Source organism: Ischnura elegans, chromosome 1 (assembly GCF_921293095.1).
Source record: "Ischnura elegans chromosome 1, ioIscEleg1.1, whole genome shotgun sequence".
NCBI classification, from domain to species: domain Eukaryota; kingdom Metazoa; phylum Arthropoda; class Insecta; order Odonata; family Coenagrionidae; genus Ischnura; species Ischnura elegans.
This window is the reverse complement of record NC_060246.1, coordinates 135811770-135829354: the sequence shown is the minus strand read 5'-3', so window position 1 is coordinate 135829354 and position 17585 is coordinate 135811770. Positions and strand designations below refer to the sequence as shown.

The window sequence follows — 17585 nt, the reverse complement described above, 5'->3', positions numbered from 1 at the left end:
CGTTTGTCTTCATTGAAATTCATACGTAGATGTCCCTCTCTCGGACATATACGTAAGAATTTCATATAAGTGCCGCCTTGCAAGTCACTTCAAGAGATTTTGTTTCCTCAAGGCGAATTTTACTGCATGGTTAACTTCCTCAAGGTCATTTTAACACCTGATTATTTTCAGTAAAAATTAATATAGTCTGTATTAATATTTGTACAAGTATGATCAAAGATTATGATAAAATGCATCACTGTTTTAAGTGTATTTTAACGCTACCCTGAAGGTTGGTTCGGGTAGGTTGGGGTAGGGCTCACTACAGGCGAGAGGATGACATGCATTCATGGTAGGGATTTCATGCATCTAATTCCTTTCTCTCGTCTATGTTGCACCATATTTTTGTTAGGCTACCCAAAGTCTTAGCTAGAGATTTAAACCAGAAACATCGGATCAGCGGCAAACCGTCCTCCGTATAGACGAAATAACACATATATATTTTTAAGATCACCAGCTCCATTTATTATTCTGAACTATATGTTGAGATACGGAAAAAGATTCGTGCGAAGCGTCTATGAAGTTTGTGAGCGTACTCTCCTGTCGCATAAAGACGAGGCAAACTATTTTTAATTACTAATTTACTCTCAGTCACGCTGGCATGCATAAATACCTAGTTGATTCATCGTGTGTGCTGAAGTCAGTCATAAAGAACGACCCTACGAAGCTCATTAATATTTGTGAATGGGAAGAAATTACGTTTAGTAAGCCCACATTTTTATCGTGCATTCCTCGTGGGAAATAAAGTGAATGAACCTTTAAATCTCAGTATTTACCTCCTGAGTTTTAAAGTGCACCTATAAAAAACGAGCATCTATAAATGCGAAGCAGGGGTGGTTATCTAAGCTTGTCAAGTTAGAGTCGTCGAGAATCCTTTAGAGGGCAATCAGGATGAAGGTGGGGTTAGGGCAGGTCAAAGTTTGTAGCGCGCAGGACCCAGAGGATTTAGAATTCATTTGATGGAAAGTGTATTCCATTGATTTTTTTTTTTAAATTATGGACGTCTTCCCATTCGGAAGTTATTTTAAAATTTCAAAGACGTATTTTTTTTAACCATTTCACTCAGTGCGCAAAGCGCACTGCGCATATAATAAACAGTCACTGTGACTTTGTTACGCACCAAGCTAAATTTTGTTGCTCAATAATTTATTCCACTCTTCGAAAAAAATTAGAAATGGAGTTTATCCTATTTTTAACTATACTATTAACATGTATGGAAAAAAATTAAGTTAATCACTCATGATCTGATTCATCTGATTACCTTGAGCGTTCAGGGTCATTGGTATGTGGCTTTGATCAAAATCATTTTATCAATTTCGAATGGAGTACATTTCACCACTCCAAATCCTCCTGACTGGAAACTCTAAAGGGATGAACTAATCGTAAATTGTTATGGACGAGCTGAATAACTAATAATCCTAGCAAAATATTAGGTTCAAGTTTGTGATGAAATCTGGCACCATGTAAAAATCTTGCGAATCCAAGTCTTTTCACCTTCCTCTCCTCTCCTTTAGTCGGAGAAAATGTCACGTCTCGCGCACACTCAGATCGGTGAGCTCATGCCGTGCGTAATATTCTCCTTCTCCCCGCCCCCTCCAATGGGCAAGTGTCCGCTAGTCCTTTGTGGACAGTGCTGGGGTTGGGTGTTTGACCTTCCCCTTCCCACTTCCCCGTGCTTGCTTATGCTTCCACCACGCGCAGTCTGACGGCTTTTCATCGTGCGTGAAGAGCGGCACATGGGAGGTGAAGGTTGCCAGAACTGTAATGGACTCATGTCGGCCGTCTTGCGCATGTCACGGAACACTCCGCGAATCCAGATACACGCATCGTCTTTTCAATTTGAACACTTCTCCCTCCGACCCTTTCGTCATGACCGTTTGGGCGTTTTCTTTCTCGGCAGATGACCGGAAACGGACGTCTTTCGCGCAAGCATGGATGAGCTGGCATTTCAATGATTGCAATGGTGATCGTGACGATTAAACGAAGTGATAACGAAGGAAAGAGCGGGATTAATGTTCCACAGGGAAAAAAAACTTTTTGAGTCAGCGTTGATTTAGTCCTCTTAGCCAAAGGCTCAAGCAGGCCTCTGCATTGATTCTGTTGATATCCAGGAGGTTTATGGAGGTATGGTTTTACGTTATTTATAATTCATTTGGGTGAAAAACCGTTTAATTAGGCCGTTAATTTAATTTTCCATCGATCCATGTCTTTTGGTTTCATAATCCACTATCTGAGGATACTTTACGAAATATAAGAATGGTTTTGGATGATAAGTTTAAAATGGGCGAAGTGAGGGCGTAGTATGGAAGATAGTAATAAATTAATTATTCATTAGGTTGTATTTGTTGAAATTATTATGGTAGCCAACCATTGCATCGGCATTAATCTACAACATCAAGGCTAAATTTGTTGCCGTGGCAATATATTGTCCGCTGGATCACGGCTTCAATCACAATCGTTTCACCAAGAGCTTCGAGCTGCATGAGTAGCCTGAATCATAGGCGTCACGATTTGACGCCAGATTGGCGTTATTAATATTAAAAATAAAGATTTTTCGAATTAAAAATAGAGGTTGATATTCCAGAAATCGGTAAAAGATATACATAATTAATTACCGCGTGACTTGTGGCAGCACCGGTGAAGGATAAGTACGCGTGGTTGAAGGAAATAGAGACAAGGAATAAGGCGCGAGAAAGCAACTCCGGAAGCTTCTCGGATCCCAATCAGGAATGTTTTTACGAGCGCGTAGGGAGCTTGTATTCCGGTCGTCAGAGTGAATCGAACCTCTTCCCACGCCTTTTTCCCTCCTGTTCTCTCACGATTTCTTTCCGTCTCTGACACCCATCTCGTCACTTCGAGGCCCACCACGAATTCGCATTCCCTCCCGAATCTGAATGTTGGACATGACCCGCATGAGGGAGAAATCGTCTGCTCGGACGCCTCGTCCGACTGTATTCCGAGTGGAAGGGCATCTGCTTATCACTGTCTCCTGCTCTCCATCTCCACTGGCGGTCCGAGCTTCAAAATGCATCGCCCGTGATGTTTACGAGAGTTCTTTCAACCCACCATGTGTAGCTCCGCCTTGACCCGTTCCGTTATTTAAAGCGCACGATGGAGATATTAAAAAAAAAAGGCATGTGTCGCATCGGTTAGCCTCTGGTCTCGACGGTAGTATATTCCTAATTTAATGGCCTTGAGGGTCTATTTCCCTCCCGTAACAAATATCGTAACTCCCAGAAGGCGGTCTCGGGCCGGGAATGTAGCCGCCAAAAATGTTCTTTATTCTTCTTTCGCGAATGGAATCGCTCGTTGATGAATGGCATTGGAATAATAACTCCCTTTCATGGTGTGGCTATAAAATTTAAGTGGAAGGCTTAAGTTATATCCTCCGCCGATTAAGTTACCACGTTGAACCTGTAATTTTCACCATATCACGACTCTCAAGGTCTTAGAAAAGCAAATGCTGGCAGATTTGTATTGGAAAGGATAAGAGCGCAAATGAATTCGTTTTCTTTGTTGAGGAATTTTTCTCAATTACATTAACGGTCCAGTTGTTTTTTATCCTTTCTGTACTTTGGACCCCCTCTGATCACTTTTTTTTCTTCTGCCCGCATACTTCAATGACTTTCCTTACCTACCGTTTTTCTTAGCCTTCCTTCCTTATGCTCATTCTTTTCTTCTTCCTTATGCTCATTCATTCTTCCTTATGCTCATTCATTCTTCCTTATGCTATGGATTTAAATGGAGTATGTAATAAAAGTCTGAATGTTCAATTGTATTTCAATTTTATAGCTAAAATTATAATTTGCAAAAGTACTAGGACATTATCGGTTGTGTTTCGTCCTATCTCCATTTTATTCTCCTATTTCGTTTTTTTTTTTTACTTTGATGAGACGCTTTCTTCGCTTATTTCTTAGCATTGTATTTCCATTCAGAAAAAAAAATAATTTCATGTGTGATAAGAAATAATCAGCAATAAAATTTTTTGATCCTGGAAGCCCTGGGTAAAATAAATAATGCTTATTTTCGTCGAAATTACATTATAATACTATTCAAACGTCTATGTATGGGAAGGTGGGGCAAAACCGACCGTTTAACCTTTTTTCATTTAAAACTTGATCTTTCTGTTGCTAATATTCTTTTAAATGTGGTTAATAGTAACATTTATACATATAGGGTGTAGAATATTAATGTAAATGCATTTTACGATAATAATTAAATATATTTATGATTTTTTATCAACCATTGACAAAATGACGACTTTGCCCCATAGGTGGGGCAAAACAGACACCCATTGAATTTGCATTTAAAAAACCTTTATTGTACAATTTTGAAAGATTTATTTTACAAACACTCTTCTAACACGTGTGTGATATTTCTCAACATGAAATAGTAAATTAACAATATGTGAGGTTGGATATGAAATTACGTGCATAAATCGCAAATGACATTGTCATCTTCTTCACAATTTGAACTCGCCCGTGAGCCCATCCTTTGCAGTTCAAACATTGTATTCAACCCACTTTATTCTTGGAACTGGAATACAACTAAATGCAAAATTTGCAAGCCTCCTTGTCTCCTTCGTTGCAGTCATCCCTATCTTTAAGAGTATCCAATCTCTGTGGGTCCTGCTCCACTCTCCGGTGACGGTTTTGCCCCTCGACACACTACATCAGAAATATGGCAATACAAGCGTATCCATATTCAACTACTTGGCTACACGGGCTTAAAACTCAACTAAAAACACTAGATTATCATATCAACTTACCGTTGGTAAATCAGATTGGCGTTATAGCTGTCAGATCCAAAACAAACGTAATAAAAATCCTTAAGAAAATTGTATAAAATTTTAAAAATTCGGCGGCCACTACGAAAACAGAAACAAGCTCTATCTGCTGGTATTGGCGGCCACTTCAACTAATTTATAATGTTGCTGCTTGAAAGCAAAACTACCGGGTGATTTTAAAGGGTTTGACCCGCCCAGTGGGTTTTGCCCCACTCTCCCCAACTTCTTTCGTTTAAGTGATGATATCCGTTCGATTTGAATGGTTCTAATACCGAATGGAAATTTTGGAAATCAGAAATATTTTCCGTGGTGATATAAGAAAATAAAACAATAATTTCGGCAAAGGTTTTAGTAATGTCTCCATAATTTATGGCGTTAGTGGCATAAAAACAAATTTTCGGGTTTCCGTAGTTTTTCTCTAATCTATTAAAATTTTTTAAATTACCATTTCGCATCTTTTTCAGAATTTGTTTTTCAGCATTTTAGCATTTATCTGTCAGGGCCTAATGAAAAGTTTCGGTGGCGTGGTTTCCACAAAGGAACGTCCTATAATCCGTGCACGATTTTTACTTCGTGCGAGAATATTATAAAATTGACGAGACTAAAGGCCGTTTTACACGGGGCACGGAATTGCGCAGGTTAGAGCTGCATTTATTTCTAAAATGGCGTGGAATTGCGCGAATGCATGAACGAAATTAGAACAGGGGCTATTTTGCTGACTCGCATCCACGCATTCTCGCATGTGTTCTAGCAATTCACCGCCTTACACGACACAATTTTGATTGCGCCTTCGCACGTACGTCAGATTGCGCAATTCCTTGTACCGTGTAAAACGGCCTTAAGACTTCCTCGGACCGTCATTTCACGTGATATTCCAACTGCTTTGCTTGCGAACCCACAATTAAGTACGTTATTGGCGATAAAGTTCGGATGGAAATTTACGGTCGGAATGAAGAGCCTAATCCACAAGAAAGGCTGCCCCACATGGCGTCCTTTGGGTGTTTTCTTATCCCTTTACCCGTAAGTGCCCATATATTATCTCATTATTGCGTCGACGGCTCTCGCCTCGCGCCACGCTTACCGTCAGATTTTAAACCACCACATCACCTTCGCGACTTCAACGCCCGAGGCGAGAGTCGGAGAACGCGCAAAGTACTTCAAGTATTATGCACGCTTCTACATTTCATGCGCACTCGCAAGTCAAGAGTCTCTCAGTATTATCGGATATCTCCGATGAAAACGCCACATAACTTACGATCGAACGCGGGCTTTATGGCGTATTTTCAGCGTCAAAAAAATTCTCGCGCACCCGACCCGGGGATCTCTTATCCATTGCGGTCGCTTTTCCTCCTCTTCATTTTTGCAATACCAGCTCATTCATCAAACGATATCTTTTCGGAATGGGGGAAAAATTGTTTCTCTCCCTCCCTTCACATTCTCAAAAGTTCTTCTCGGGGCCTAATGTCAAGGAGTTTAAAATTTATGCCGAGGTATTTTTATCCACCGGAGTGAAGGAGGAATCCACGAATTTTCTTCTCAATTTCACTTCGTTCTTGCGCCGAAGTCGGCAATATTTTTTTTTTAATTCCGAGACCCGAGGCCGGGTCGTCATGATGAAATGAGAAAGAAATCATTTTTCCCCTCGTTCCCAGGAGATGTTTTGTGGGTGTCTATGACGCTAGAGTGATATTCTTGGAGTGGCCTCGGGGCAGATACAGCTTAAGATGAAAAATTGACGGACGAAATCGCGTGCGCGATAAAAATCTTTCCCGTTCCCATCCCTCCATTTATCGGAGAGGAGTAAGGAGGATGGAAATAGCGCCGTAATGAGTCGCCCGCTTTGGACAAATTACAGAGCGCCGGCCCACCGCACAACTCGAGGCGCCTACTCGCATAAAAGCGAGCGTTAACGGTCTCTTATAATACGCCGGCGCGCAATGGCGCGGTGCAGGCTTTGGTCCGCCCCAGTGGGTCGGTCTCTCGTAGCCTAGCCATCTCTTCACTTAAAAACCCTTTCCGCGCCGTCCGTATGATTTTCCCGCCCATTGGCCTTCTCTATGAGATTTGTGGGGGATAAACTGCCGCTAAGATGGGTCGGGTAGGCGGGAGAGAAACGCTCCGCGGGTTTTATGATTGATCGGGTTGCCCCTCCCCATCCCTCTTCATGCGGACGTTTATCTCGGAGGGGAAATCTTCCGTCTGCAGAAGTCTCAATCGTATTTGCTTTGAGGAACACATGAAACCACTTTATGCCGTTCCTTCTCTCTCCATTTCTCGCCGACTCTCTGTCAAATAAAAAATGCAATCAAAAAGGTCTTTCCATTCCGTGTGAAGGTTGTGTAGTGGGTTCGTTGGGTTGAGAATAGGGGTTAGGCTGGTCGAGCTCTGACTCTACTTCTTATACGTTTTCCGGCGTGTGGTCGCTGGATTCATTTTTTTAAATCTGGTGGAGAAGAAACCTTGGGTCGAATCGATTGCAAAATTAATGGAATACTATTCCCCCGCGCGTTTTTTTCCATCTTGCTGTGTTGTTTATCTTGGGATAAAAAATAAATGTATGCCAATAAATCTTCCCGTTCCGAAAATTCATAGTTGGAATTTCAGCGATTAAACAGATTAAAGAAGTTCCATTGATTGCCTTATTTCATTTGAATTTAACTTAAAGAGGCTAGTTTGGTCTACGCAATGTCACCGTTGCAAGGTGATTTCAGCAACGAGGATAGGGTTGTTGGTTTGGCGTAATTACTAGCCACACTTCCCGATGATACCTCTTCCATTCATCACAAGAACGATACATACGTGGAAATTCGACCCCATGTCTCCATACATTGACTTTCCATGAATTGTGGAGTACTTAGTAGCGTAGGCGTACTTCGTCTTTACTTTAATAGCCATCCGTTATCTTCCAGAGGATTTACGAAGGAGTCGTATGAGGTGTAATTATCTGTTTTCCTTGCCGTCGACTTATTGGAAATCTAAAAAGTCGTTATTCGGCGTTGATGATCAGCCAATAAATCGAAATAAAAGTGGAAAGATTGCGCATTTGCCATGTATGTTCTTGAACCGATCAATAAGGCTATATATTATACGATTCCATCATTATTAGCGCTTCAACTTCTCCAACGCTCCCACATAGTGAATCTTGCATTGTCAGTAATGATCGTTTCCTTTTCTATGGAAAATTACCTGTCTATTTTTTCAGATTTCCTGTTCTCGTGTTTACACTGTAATAGAAGCCTCATTGGAATTTTACGCTTCCATATTTGTTGAATTCCTATTGGAGTTAATTACCTCAAGGTAATTTTTGTCTCACACTTGCCCAAATAACTAAGTTTCCGTCATAGGCAAATCGCAGCATCATTCGGCCTCTTTATCTGCTGACGCTTTTCTATGAGAGTGAAACTCTGACGTGAATATATAACGGAGGAATTTCGTCAAATTGAGCTTGGAATCGTTGACACTGATAAAAAGTGAGGGGAAACAGAAAATGGAACTGCATTGTAAAATCAGTGTCTTTTACACTACATAGTCGGAAAGATTCCATGTTTGGTTTTCTAAATATTTATTCTAGTATTCAAAAGGTTCTCATTGGTAAGAGAGTTTTATTCAACTTCTAAAGGGGTTAAATTTAAGGTCCAAATCGTCAATTTTTAGATCCGTTTAAATAGTTCGTTTCGTCATCTTTTATTTCGTATGTCTTATATATACTATTAACTTTCAAAATTCATTACTATCCATAGTTGCCATCTTAATTGTAGTCCTCTCAATACTTTTCATTTATTTCGCTAGGTTATATGTTAAGCTTTTTGCGTTCTGAGTGTGGGACAGTGAGAGGGCTACTCTTTAAACCAACGTAGGTTTGCACAAGGGCGTGCCCAGGATCATAACTAGGGGGGGGGGGGGGGGGGGGGGAGGCAAGCCATTATGAGATTATTTCCTTGAAAAAATAATTTTATTTTAGTTACATATCTTATACTAATATACATCAATTTTCGTGGGTTTAAAGAAAATTTGTTGAATTCTTTCGTTTCAATTCAGTACTGATTTTGTTTAAAGACTTTAGCAATTTTTGTTTCTGGGAGGGGCAGCTGCCCCCCTCTGCCCCTCACTGGGTACGCCCATGGGTTTGCAATAAAATTCGATGACTGAAGATATCTCCAAACATGTGCAGCGCTGTTATGCAGATTCCGTGGGTTTCAATCGTGAAAGGGGATGCTTGTCGGCGGCAATCTCTCAGCCTCCCACGTCAGCGGTGCCACATTTCCGCTCGCCCTTGTTGGTTCCGGTCGCAAAGGTCTTCATTTTCCACGGCAGTTAGCACTGTCGCGACATCGTTTCTAGAAAAAGACGCGCATTGCAACGTGCTAACCGACCCAGGCCAGCGGAGGCGCATATTTCTCCTTTGAATTCCTGGAAGGCCGTGTTTACTCAAATTCAGTCGACCTTAAACCGCTCAGTGGTAGTTTCTCTATCTAATGATGTGGTGTGGGTTTGCAATTTGTGCGTGGATTATCTCGTTGAGAGAAGGCGATGAATGCTTGAAGACCTCAGAGTACTCAAACTTCAGTATTTATTTATTTGAATCCGAGGGAAAATCAAAACAACTTCTCTGGTCGACTACTTTATTCTCAACGAATGATTCTTGAATCTTACGAAAGCGTGTTACCCCCAGAGGATATTAATAATTCATCGATCCTTTATTTTCCACTCTGTTTCCCTCTAAACTCAATGCACAATGTATGAAAAATAAATATCTTTTGTGAGGTACATACACATTTGACTTAGGTGGACTTTATCGTCGTGAGTCTCCATTCATGAGAAGCTAATTCAGTCAAAGGCTTTCCTGATAACCACCATGTAGCGTCTAGCAATACTTTTTCTAGCGTGCGCGTGCTTTCAAATGGCAAAATTTTGTAATACAAACATGCTAAAACAGAATGAATGGCAACGCAGTCAGTTGATAGGACGAAAAGTGATGAATTTGAATACACTCATCCTCCAATCCACGTGTGATTGCATGGTGAATGTTCCTATGTAAAGTTTTGTTCTATTTTTGTGAAATTTTGGTGGCCATATTATGAAAATCATTTCGTAATTAGGCATCTTCGTTGTAATGGGCTACGTATATTTCCACATAAATTCACAAATTGGTCGTTGAATATATGATTAAGGTTATATGTTTAAAAGAATATCGATTCAATTTGTTAACATCATGAAAATTTCGAAGTAATTGTTGCATTGAAGTGGGCATGAAATATAGTTTGCCTATTTGACTTTCCATTCAATAACTGTGACCGTTAAGTGTAAAGTTACGGCGTAAACAGAATTTCACTTTAATTTGGCAGATAATGTTCCATCTATGCTGCGGTTTACGACGTCACACCCACTGACAGTAAAATTATGATTTGCATGTTTAGGAGTGTTTTCACTGCGAAAGCTAACGGCGCCAAAGGGGAAAAATGCCGAAGTTATTACAGTATAATGGGTCAACGCAGATGGTATTTTTTTGCCGCAACCAAGATTATCTATATAGTGTTCTTGCCGCTGTAAAGCAGGTCGTATATCTATTTGGAATGGTTGCAACGCTTCCAGTTACGATGATTACTTCCTCGTTGGAGATAGTAGGCTCGCCAATGAGGAGTTTAAGATAAATAGCCAATTTCAAGCACTGCATCCTCGCGAAAGTGTGCTAGCTTTTCAATGTTGACGTAGCCCTAAGAGCTATAAATTTTAGTGCCTCTGACGTCGCATTTGAGCTGGATTACAACAAAAATCTGAATATCTTTGTGTATATCTCTTTGGAGGGGAACCACTAAGTCCATTTGTACAGCTATGCTGTGTTCTACACAGTGACGTTGCGAGGGGAGGTCCAGGGTGTCCGCCCACCCACCCCCCGAAATATAAAAACACAGTTACTTTTCTTCATAAAATGAATCGAAATATTGAAAAAATAATGCATTTATAAAAGATTTATTTGACAAATGAAGTTTTTTTCGATTATAAGAAGCGTTGAAGTTAGTTTAAAACCCTCTAATTAGTATCCTGCTCTTAAAATTTTACCTTCTGGTTTTGGACCCCCCCCCTCCGAACAGAATTCATGGCTACGCCACTGGTTATACACTGTCCTTTCTCTCCTTATTCCTCGTTATTCTTGTTGCTACAAAAAACTCCACTAATCTTCCCTTAGTTCATGACTAAAAATATTTGACGACAAGCTCGCATTATTCGTAGGAATCGAATAATGCGAGCTGATGTAATAATGTCCTTTAGAGTAATGCTCGATGATGGCTCTCACGCACATTTTGGCTTGTCCTCGAAATAAATCGTAGAAAAGATGACTTTCTGGCACCTCATCATTTTCCTCATCCTTTCGAGAAACTTTCTGATCCAAGTGGAGACGATTTTACTGGGATTCAGTGTTTATGATTTGTTTTTCTGTTGAAAGAGACGTTTCTTATCAATATTTAAGAAGATAAAATTTCATCCAAAGCCTTTTTGACACCAAAAAGTACTTGGATATAAATAATGTATCGCATTCTGGATGGTTTTTCATTTATGTCTGTCCTGTTGTTTGTACTTCATTTTAAACATTTGCTACGTACGGTGTCTTTTTATTAGTGCTGAAGTAAAGAAACGCTTCAAAGGAAATCCATGTTATTTAAGCTACCTGCATTACTAGAACATCCATAATATAACAGGAGTTATCTTGTATAGATACAAATGTACTAATTTATGAATGCGGAAATATGTAAAGTGTTAATCAAAGTTTTTGGCCTAAATTTTTGGAGTTGAGTATTTTTGCGGTCACTCCGGCGTTTTGTCATTCTTCTTTTAATAGAGGATCGGTCGAGGGTCAGTTTTATCCACGGTTTATTTAATGCTCATGTCGTCATTCCTCCAGAAAAGGGAATTTTCAACGATTTCACTCAGCTTGGAAAGTCTTAAATCGTCTAATATCTTAGTTTCTCTCCCACTTCATTTTCCCTGCGTGGTAAAGGTCTGTGATCTCTCTGTGCCTGGCTAAATGTGCGTCAACCGCTTCCGCCGTTTCAGAAGGGTATCGAATTTTATTTTTCAGAGGCAGGCCCATCCAGTGCCAGTATCTTGGCGTTTATTCTCGTATTCTCCTAAGGGTCAAAGGTGAAAAAATTGCAACGTCTGGACTTAACTCTTAGTCCATTAGGTCATTTTAAAGTCACTTAATTCCGGAAAAGACCGCGGTATAATGTTATCTCACATGAGAAGAGAGCATACGTCTTGTAAATGCTAAAGTATTGATTCATAATAGATAATTTAATTTATTTTTTCATCATTCGAGGTCCATTGATTTTGATAATTATACACTATTCGTTTTCTTGAAGTACTATTGTTGAAGAGCGCATCACCAGAGGAGTGAGTGTGATCTATTTTTGGGTTTACTTCTGCGTAGAAGAAACTCATCGTTTCCTTTCTCCTGCTGAGAACGTTTTGAGGAGATTGAATGAAAAAAGACAGTGGAAAGCAAATAAACGTCAACTCTTTCTCATTTCCCTGACCAATTGGTATAGGATTTTTGTGGTTTCCAAAGTACATGTTAGCGTCCCCCTCTATAATTATTAAAGGTCTTAAGGCACTGAGGGCCTATGTGCTTGGTATCTACGATTTAAAATTTATAGCTTTTGCTTGTTTCCTATCCTGGGCTTTTAGGATTGATGTATAAATATTACAGCATACAGTTTTTAAGTTTTCAAGACTACTTTTGTGCCTCTTGGAGATCGCGTGTGGCTGCTATGGCTCCTACAGAAGCCACGCCAATTCCAAATAAGCATATTTATTCAACTGCATAAGGAAAACTCACCGATGAATAAGCGGGATTAAAAAAGCTACCGCTAAAATTATACTGTGATTAGGTGAATGCAGAATTGCAAACATAACTTCACGCTCATAATTATCAACTAGAAAGTGCATTTGATCAGTTCGTTTAACCCCGTGCAGTTCAAGGCATCATTTTAGATGGGGGAGAGTGGAGGAATGATGAGAAATTGTACGGTTTGTTTGTAATTCTACATTAACCTAATCAGAGCTATCGCTAAAATTATGATCTGATTAGAAGACTGTAGAATTGCAAACATATAACATTAAGAGATAGCGATATGAATGGCATCGGCGAATCGCTTCAACCGTAATCATTGTCGTCACTGTCATTCCTTAAATTTAGCTATTTGAGAACCTGCATGCACTCTGTACTATTCAAAAGTTGTTCGATAATTAGTCGAAAATGAAATTGAGAGTGTTTTCTGGTACTAATAAATATCTATATACATTTTGGAGGGAAAGCGTGGAGGGATTAGGGATAGGTGACATTTGGTATAATTTTTGTGATAAGGATTCCATTAACGGTACCTAATGCACGACATCGATTTCTTAACGCTATTTCCTATCCTCTCGAGAAAAGGCCTTGTCGATACAAGCTCATTTTTTCTAAAAAAAAATGTAAATGGGTACAGTAACACCTAGCTGCCTTTTATTCTATCGTTTATTTTAAGTATTTCAAATGGACGAACGACATAAAAGTGACAATGTGGCTTGAGTATTGAAACATCAAGTTTAATCTATGAGCCTTTATCACAAAGCAATCATTTGGTTATCGTGCGAACGATTTGCAAGCCATAATATTTATAACCTTCTGTAGGTATGAAATGCCGATTTTTAATTACAGACAATATCTCATCATTATTCCACTCCATCCCACCTAAAATGATGCCTTAAATTACACGGCGTTAAGCGAACTGATTAAATGCGCTTTCTAGTTGATAATTACGAATACACTAATGAGCGAACATGCTGTCTCCTGGGAATCGTGCAGTGTAAGGGAGTCACTGAGGTGGGTTGCTATCACTCGTTCAGAACGGGAAACACTCATCGAGTGAGTTGAACAACTTGTCATCGGCTACGAACTGCTTCGATATTTGTATCTATGGATTATCTCTCGTTTGAGAAAAATGAAGTTCCTGAAAAGTTATCGTAAAACCGCGATTAATTGAATTCACGATTGAACTGCGTCAGTTCAAACCACAGAGTTAAGGCGACTGAATACCCACATTGGATAATTAATCCCTTCCATGAAAATTTTAAATTTTACTTTAACTATGTGCTATGATTTTTGTATAGTCGTTCATGAAATATGGGCGAAAAAGTATATTTTAGAAGGAATCCGTGTGAAATTGTGCTATAGCTAAAAAATCAATTAAAATATATCTTCGAAAAAATAAGCGTCTTTCCGATTGAAAATTTAAACTAGAATAGTTTATAACTTTGTTTCCCATTCCCCATGACAGTGATATTGGGCAATAGCGGCTGTATAAATTATGCAAAAATTACTCTAACGATGACCCACTCAAAATTATGTCTCTAACGTCATGTTTATATAAATGATAACTTCAGGCCTGACTCTGTGAAACCTCTCGATATTGGGAATAAAATGATAAAGCCTTAAAGTGAACCTTACAATGTTTTATTATATTATTTCCGTCATGATTATACTCAGAGCGTAAGCTTACGTGGAGTTTTACAGTAGACGATTGGGAGGCTGGAAAAGTCATCTCTCTCATGGGACTGGAAGACTATTCTTTCCGGTTACCTTGAGTGAGAGGATAGTTTAAGCGCGCTGTTTTTCGGGATGTCCGCTAACAATTTCGAATGCCTTCAATGAATTTGATTTCCCTCGCATCATTCGCTTCTGGGTTATGGACGTTGTTCCTTAATTGATGGAGCTGGCGAAGGGGCGAGGTGAAAGATTCACCTATCTGCTCCATATTCTCCCAAAAGATTATAATGGATTAATACGGTGCTACTTCTGTTCCTTTGCTTTTGCACTTTGCTACGTGCTCATTTTTCCCCTCCCCAATTCTGGGCATTTAAAATCCGTTGCGAAATTTTTTTCACCTAAGTTTGAAGTCCAAATCTAAAAGAAAAAACATTCATTCGATTTTAGAACAAAATTATTCAGTAAAATCAAAGCTCGCTTAATTTTACGTTTGCTAATTTCAATGAAAACTTCCACATTTTTATTATACTTCGCTGTGCGCTCAAAGACGAAATTACTGCGCATCTATTTTTGTTCAGCTCGGCTGCAACGCATTTTTGTTGCTGCAAATCGTATTTTGTCATCAAAAGTTCCTTTCTAATTATCGTAGCAAAAAGGCCTTATAAATGACAATATGAAGTTTTCTATCTTTTCGCTCATCGTTACTCCTGTTATCAATTCAAATTTAATGCGTTCATTTTTAATCCTGTCATTGTTATATATTTAACTAGCTGACCCGGCGAACTTCGTACCGCCTAACAATCAATGAACTTACAGTTTACTTACACCATTTATAAATCAAGAGCGGCTGTATCGTTTTTAATCATGTTTAATTTATTATAATAAAATAAGGATACAAATTCAATAAAACTACGTAAATGAGTACCAAAATTGCTTGTCAGAAAGACATTTTCTTTATTGAATCTACATAGGGTGAATCGGAGCACGTTTACGCGGGTTTTTTTCAACAAATTTTCTTACGTTTTAGCTTAAGAAATTTTGGGCACTGTGGTTTAATAAAGCAGTTCATGAAATAAAAATTATACGCATTCAGTTGTTGGCTATTTGCGTTATTAGCTGTAAAAAAATGTTTTTAGGTCCAAGTCTGTTGCATACACTTGGCCCATTCAGGGGGCAGGTTGACACGACCCCAGACCGACGCTTGACTGATGCTCAAAATCGTGCAAGAAAAGCCCCTATGAAGCAGCATGCGCATTAAATGACTTAAGGCGCGCCAGTTTTAGTATCTCTGTTTGGAAAAAATGCAATGCGTAAACGTACTGCATGCGTAAACGCACCACAGTGAGCCCTACACATTCGGGTTTAATGTCTTGCGTCAAGCACCTTCTGATAAACAACAGTTTTTGTTTTGTTATCAGGCGCAAGATGAAGCGGATGAAGCTAAATAAATATAGCGAAGCAAAGCAGTGACGCAGAGAGGGGAGGTTTTGGGGGATAAACCCCCCCCAAGAGCTTAGAGAATTTTTTATGAAAGATTTTGTTATTAATATTAGGGGGACGGATGACTAACAAACAAAACATATTTAACTATTCACACAGCCACAAAACCCACTATTTTGAACCATTTATCTTAAAAAATGTCTGGGGGAAGTGCCCCCACACTTCCCGCTTACCTTAGCGAGTTTTCTATACCCTACAGACCCGTGGTATTAGCTGCGCCCAAAACCCCCTATCCTAGCTACGCACTTGAAGCGAAGGAAGAAATACAGAGGATGGTTTATCGACTCGTGAACATAGCACGCTAAATAGACCATGAGAAAATCATGGGTTTTCATTAGCACATGAGCACAAACAACACAAAAACTGAAAGACTGACCATGCGATTTTTTAATCGTTATCACGAATGCAACACGAATTGTAAATTGAATACGTTTCAGCTCAAAAGGGCATATGAGTTGAGATCATGGAATCTACGGAATGAGGACTTCCTAACCTTTGAATTTTCCTTTGAGTAAAGTTGCGTGAATCACATTCATCGCCAATTTTTTTAATGATCAAACACGTTCCGTTGGATAGTTATGGTTGGTTTAGGCTTCGAAAGATCATGAGCACAGAAACTACATTTTTCTGTAAATCGTGCCTTGGTAAGCCAGGTACGTCCAAGGACTTAAAATATTCAGATAGATAGTTGGTGATTTCGTCTTCGTTTGTTACACATTTAAAAGATTCGAATCCATGCAGAGTACGAACTATTTGAATTTACCTCGTTTTAGTCATCCACATCTTCGTTCTTGCTCGCTAAATCAACCATCTTTGATTCTTTTGGTGATCAATCATATTCTGGAACTCTTTGTTGATGAGCTTACCTTCCGCTGAAACTAATTTGCAATCATCAAAGGAAATGAGTTAAAACTACTCGATTCCTCGACCAGAACACGGACATTACCGTTTGTCAACAATTGCTTGTAGATTTGTTTACAAACACGGTAGTGAAGTGTCAACTCGAGCTGGGCCACGGCTGGGCTTACAATGGGGAAGTTGCATGAAATTTTTTTCATCAAAATAATATATGATTCTTATAGCAATTTCAACCAGGAATCCATTTTCACCAATCAAACTTCTCGTAAACCATTCATTTTATCATAAAATTCATTTAAAACAGTGAAATGCGTCTGCGAACGCGAAGTTAGCTCTGATTGTTGGTGACGTCATTTCTCCCTACGGCGTTTTCGTTTTGCATGTACGGCCGCAGAAGCTACAATGAAGCAGTCGTTTAGTAAGTGAATGTTTCGGTATTTTTTTAATTCGTGTGTTCTCTCAGATATTTTATGACGTTATTTAGTCACGTGAAGTATATTTTATCCATTTTCTGTATTCGTAGAACAAGAATATATCGAATATATGCGAAATGGAAGACGATTTCGTGAAAAGGCTGTTGCGATAATCTCCCAGAGGTGAATTCCATAATGATGGCATTATATTTTAAAAGTAACCCAGACTTTTTGGCAGCAGAATTTAGAGAAGTGAAGGCTTCGCGGCAAGTTTTTCTAGTTTATTATGGCATTACTGGACCAGCTTTTACGAGTACAGTAGTAGGTACTCGGCCTCCGTTGAAAATTTCTGCATGAAATGATGCATCTAGTTAGTGCCAATATAGTTAATAAGGTACAAGTTATGATTTTTTGCTTTCTGTATGATATCAGATTTTTGATTCAGTATGTTGTGAAATGCTTT

At 39.2% G+C, this 17585-nt stretch overlaps 1 protein-coding gene across 1 annotated transcript in view; it reads left to right on the top strand.

Annotated features, from left to right (window-relative positions):
• LOC124170557 (transforming growth factor-beta-induced protein ig-h3-like) overlaps positions 1-17585 on the top strand; it is a 244036-nt gene that overhangs the window by 73761 nt on the left and 152690 nt on the right. The gene's annotated exons all lie outside the window — the stretch shown is intronic.